Genomic DNA, 5930 nt, shown 5'->3' with positions numbered 1-5930 from the left:
CAAGAAGCTGGAATGAAGCTCCAATGATGTAGAAAGCTACCTTGTAGACAATAGGTCCATCTAGCCACCACTGGCATTTACTCATCAGCTGTCCAACTCCTTTAGCAATAATAGCAGGGATTGAGCCATGCATATTCCAGCTGTGGGACTCTTTTACTCTGATTTCACAGCATGGCTCACAGGCAGCCTTGACCAGGTGATCCTATGTGAAGGAAGCTGCAGAGTCTGGCCAGATCTGGAGATGGTACAGCCACTTGAAGGAGAAGGCTGTGTTGTGATTCATAATACATACATTCCCCTTGGGGTGTTGGTGGGGATTTAAGAAGGGATGAATATGTCTATTTTGGTTTCTCTATGTTTCTCAATTTTTCTCATGGAGAAAAGGTTTCCCCTCCTTTCTCATAACAAAAGAATTCATGGGCATCCAGTGAAGCTGAATTATGGAAGATTCAGGACAGATAAACGAAGGACTTCGTGCATAGCTAAACCGCTGAACTCACTTCCACAGGAGGAGCGATGGCCACCAGCATGGATGGCTTTAAAAGAGAACTGGACAAATTCACGGAGGAGAGGGCAATCAGTGGCTACTAGCTATGATGGCTTTGTTCTGTGTCCACAGTTAGAGGCAGGAATGTTTCTGCAAACAAACAACTGGAGACCACATTAGGGGAGAGTTCTTTAATCCTGCTTGCTGCTTTCCCACAGGCATCTTGGGAGAACAGGATGCTAGACTAGACAAGACATTGGCCTGATCCAGAAAAGGCTCTTCTTACATTCCCCTATTATTTACATTTTGCATATGCAGCTTTCCTAACATACAATTTTGCAAGCACTCTGCCCACTTTCATTATTTTTGCACATTATTTCCCTCAGTATATACACATTTTTCTCTAATACATGCATTCCTGTACCCTTTTTCTTTTTGGAAAGGGCACCACAAAATCTTGGAGAACAGAGAATTTTGAAGGCTATTACTTTTTCAGGGTTAGATGTTGCACCCACACCCCTAGCTGGGGGTCATTTGAGGAACTGGCCTTGCTGTTGTCAAAGCATTTGCCTCTGAGCATATGGGAATTAAGGAGATTCATTATTAAACGGCTCTGCATAGTTCTAAGTGCATTAGATCCCAGCACAAAAAGACAAAGCGTGATCATTGGTGACAAACGGTTACCTTCTGGGGAAAGTTCAAGTTTTAAAATACAGAGTACCTGGTGGTTTGGGGGAGCCCACCTTTTGCAAAGGAGTCTCCATCTCAGCACAATTGGATTGACACTTTCTGTTTCCAGTGGAATGAAGCTGATGATCAACAATGACAGCTAAAAGGTGTTTGCTCTATAGAAAGTAGACCTCCTCCCTTCAATATGTATTATAGCCTTGCCATAAACACTGCCACTTTCAAATGGGAAGTGGGGCTGTGGGTGACTCTATTATCTTTAATCAATTTGTTAGCCTTTTAGTAAAGGTTAAGGGACCCCTGACCATTAGGTCCAGTCGTGGCCGACTCTGGGGTTGTGGCACTCATCTCGCTTTATTGGCCAAGGGAGCTGGCATACAGCTTCTGGGTCATGTGGCCAGCATGACTAAGCCGCTTCTGGCGAACCAGAGGAGCGCACGGAAGTGCTGTTTACCTTCCCGCCAGAGTGGTACCTATTTATCTACTTGCACTTTGACATGCTTTGGAACTGCTAGGTTGGCAGGAGCAGGGACCGAGCAATGGGAGCTCACCCTGTCGCGGGGATTCAAACCGCCAACCTTCTGATTGGCAAGTCCTAGGCTCTGTGTGGGACATGGGTGGTACTGTGGGTTAAACCACAGACTTTTAGACCACCCTTCAATTGCCAGAGTTCATTGAGAAGAGGCACTGGTTGTTGAGCCACACTGGGAATTGTAGCCTTATGACATGAACAGTGGTCTCCTAACAACTGATCATCCTTAAACTGCACTTCCCAGAATTCTACAAGGGAAGCCAAGGCAGTTCAAAGTGGTATGATCATGCTTTAGATGTATAGTGCAGATAGGGTCTCTGAGGCATACTGCTCCAGGATGCCCTATCTTTGATCAAAGAGTTTCATATCAGGAATACAAATGTTATTAGAGCAATAGAGGAGAAAGCCCGAGGCCGCAAAGCAAAGCCTGGCTTACAAATCATGTTATGTAACAAAAGAAATTCCTCTAGACTACAAGCTCCCTAAATGAAGATTGCCCCAGATTTACAGCAGTGACGTTGCTGCCTTCAGATCCATGACTGGTATCTTCTTATTGGCAGGAGAGGGGATTGCCAGCTGACCAGAAAATGATCGGCCAGGCCTGCTCTGCCTTTCACAGCAGTTGGCCCTGCAGAAATGAGCAAGCAAAGTTTTCCACGGCAAAGAGAAAGAAGCATTCACCACCTGTTAACTTCTACAGATCAAAGTGATTTCAGAGATGCAGGAGCGGGGAAAAGTAAAATAGTAAAAATGTTGGCAACTGTTAGGAGAAGTTCTCAGTGAGATTGTTTCTGAACAAGCAGGTGTGATGTAGCAGAACTGCTATCTCAAATGGCAACACCTAGTTAATTTGGGGACATTCTCCATGTTGCTGGGGACCATCAGTGACATGAATCTGCTCTTCCAAATCCTTCTGCTCAAGTGGAACAGAAAATAATATAGCTTAATTGGTGTTAAGTCCTAAATAATGCACCTTTCCATGTTTAAGGCAACCATCAGCATTATCTATCTATCTATCTATCTATCTATCTATCTATCTATCTATCTATCATCTATCAATCTATCATCTATCTATCTATCTATCTATCTATCTATCTATCTATCTATCTATCTTCACAGTTGCTTTTTATTTTACAAATATATTGAGGTAGAGTGAGTGTGCTGGAACAAAACTGAGGTGGGTACCTTTCATAAAGAGTTTTACCACCGTCGTGTAAGGCAGGCAAAGTCCAGTTTCAGGCAAGGCAAGGCAAGGCAAAACATGGCAAAAATCAAGTTCCAGGTAGCACCATGGACAGCTCCATGTTGAGCTCAGACTGGAGATTCATGCAAGTACAGTATCTCAAATGTTGCTTCAGCAACAGACAACCCTATACTGAGATACAAATAGGACTTTAGCTCAGTCTGGACGGTGACCTTTGCTTCCTCTGGGAACAGCCTTTTACAGTTAAAAGGAACTTGTTCTCTTCAGCAGCCATTGGCTGAGACAATATAAGAGAGTCTGCGGTATTTCCCAGTATGAGGAAGCTCTGTGTCAGTGGCCTCACAGTGGGGATGAATTTCCTTTCCCTGCCACAATTGACAAAGTGGGAAGAAGTATTGCTGCAAACCAGTAGTGACAGAATGCATGAAAACAGAGATGTTTGTTGTCGTGAACATTTCCACGCTTTGACACGACAACCTTTCACAGTGAAAATCAAGACTAGCAATAATTTCACCAATTACATGCCCTCTTAAACAATCCAGTAAAATCATCAGCAACTAGGCCCCTGACAACCTTCGAAAACCTCCTCCTAACAACAAAGGGACATGGCAAAGGGATGGTGTCCGCAATATACAAAATAATACTCCAAAATCCCATGAAGCCCCTAGACGTAATCAAAAAATAATGTGAGGATGACATAGGCTATGAGATTAACCCCACTCAGTGGACCAGAATGTGGTCTAAACCCACCTTTAAATTCATATCAATGAAAAGGAAAGAACTCACTTGGAAACTCACCTACAGGTAATACCTAACACCAAGGAAATTAGCGCTAATATGCCCGGAACCTCACCAAAATGCTGGAGAGGGTGCACCTCCACAGGGTCATACCTCCACATGTGGTGGGAATGCCCCCAAATTCAACTGTTCTGGACAACAGCCATATGAGAAATATGTAAAATAACTAAGCAAATATTAGAAATAACCCAGAATTGGCCCTACTAAACATCTTCCAAGACAATAATGCCCACTGACATCACAAAGAACTCATAACCCACCTACTCTCAGCAACCAGAAACATCATAACCAGACACAGAAGAGACCTGTCAGGAGTAAGCATGGACCAATGGTACCAAATAGTATGGGAAACAGCACTACTAGAAAAATTAACCAATAAACTGAAACTGTTGTTGTTGTTTAGTTGTTTAGTCGTGTCCGACTCTTCGTGACCCCATGGACCAGAGCACGCCAGGCACTCCTGTCTTCCACTGCCTCCTGCAGTTTGGTTAAACTCATGGGGTCAATTAGAAGAAGATGCCTTCACCCCGGTATGGCTCTCCTTTATCACATACACAGTCCAACAAGACAACAACAATAATCCACCAACAGCATACAAATCAGTATGGCTAACCTGATCCAAAAACACTCACCCCCCCACTCACACACGAAAACAAAGTTCGCCACAGCCAATCACAAACAAGCAACCACACCCTAGGCCAACCCCAACTTCTCTCACCACCAAAGGAACACAAGTGAATAGTAAAGAGAACCCACACAAGTGACACTAACACAAAACCCCACACATACATTAAGTAAAATAGAAACATCGCCTCCTGACCCCACCCCCACCCACCGTGGCTCCCTCCGCCTCTTCCCCCCCTTTTCTTCCTAATGTAATCCTAGTGTCTCAAGAAATGAAACTGACCTATGGAAAATGTAACTTGAAAAAAGAGACATTGTGCATACCTTTGTAAACCAAGAAACCTTTAATAAAAAAGAAAGAAAGAAAGAAAGAAAGAAAGAAGACTAGCAACAATTAAGGGACCAGCCAAGGCAGGATTGGCAGCCCTGTGGAAGGGAATATACGCCTAGCACAAAACGACAGAGATTTTCTTCTTCGTCTGTGTGGGTGGGAACTTGTGACATCACTCTAGACAGATGGGTGTGTGGGCTGCTGCCCTCCATCCTGGTGGGTGTGTAGTAATTTGGAAAAGCCACCCCAGCTGGTGCTGCAACAGCTGTTTGCAACCTTTTTCCTAATCTCCCCTCTCTGAAAGGGAAAAAAAAGCAGATTACCTAGCAATGGAATGAACTGGTCCATTAGGGATGGGTGCTCTTGCCAATAATCTCATGTTCAGACCGCACCACCACCACAACAGGTGTTGTAGCGTCTGCTGTCCACACTTCCCAAGCCAGCTTCAGTAAGCCAGGGCTGTAATCTCTCACTGCGTTTCATAATTGTTTATTCTGACAGTTATTCACGTGGGATTAATGCAATCCACAACAGGCATCAACCCAACATAGGAAAGCATGGAATTCTGTACCTTTGACAAAAAAAAAATCAATAAAAAGGTTTTTTTAAAAAATTAAAAATTAAAAAGTCATTCATGTTAATGAGTAGATGGGGTGGGATTTATTAGTTGTACTTTTTGTGAACCTGCTGTGATTGTAGTATTTATTATTATTATTTTAGACTATCCTTTCAAATCAGGGGTGGGGAACATGTAGCCCTCCAGATGCTGCTAGACTCCAGCTCATGTTGGTCCCAATTTGCATGGCTGGTCATCTGAGAATAGGGGAGCTGTAGTCCAACAATTGGGGACGCGGGTGGTGCTGTGGGTAAAACCTCAGTGCCTAGGACTTGCCGATCGTATGGTCGGTGGTTCGAATCCCCGCGGCGGGGTGAGCTCCCATCCTTCGGTCCCCGCTCCTGCCCACCTAGCAGTTCAAAAGCACCCCTAAGTGTAAGTAGATAAATAGGTACCGCTTTATAGCGGGAAGGTAAATGGCGTTTCCGTGTGCTGCGCTGGTGCTGGCTCGCCAGAGCAGCTTCGTCACGCTGGCCACGTGACCCGGAAGTGTCTCCGGACAGCGCTGGCCCCCGGCCTCTTAAGTGAGGTGGGCGCACAACCCCAGAGTCGGACACGACTGGCCCATATGGGCAGGGGTACCTTTACCTTTAGTCCAACAATTTCTGCCCAGAAAAATATTTTCCCCCACCCCATTAATATATATAAAAT

At 44.6% G+C, this 5930-nt stretch overlaps 1 long non-coding RNA gene across 1 annotated transcript; it reads left to right on the top strand.

The window, feature by feature from the left end:
- Nucleotides 1-1949: 1949 nt before the first annotated feature.
- Nucleotides 1950-2472, top strand: LOC309536682. Its single transcript, XR_014221696.1, has 2 exons — nucleotides 1950-1984; nucleotides 2267-2472. It is a non-coding gene; the product is annotated as an uncharacterized lncRNA (long non-coding RNA).
- Nucleotides 2473-5930: the final 3458 nt, after the last annotated feature.

This window comes from Podarcis vaucheri (genome assembly GCF_965113315.1).
Source record: "Podarcis vaucheri genome assembly, chromosome: 7".
Lineage (NCBI taxonomy): Eukaryota > Metazoa > Chordata > Lepidosauria > Squamata > Lacertidae > Podarcis > Podarcis vaucheri.
The sequence above is the reverse complement of the archived record's forward strand: the minus strand, read 5'-3'. Positions and strand labels throughout refer to the sequence as shown.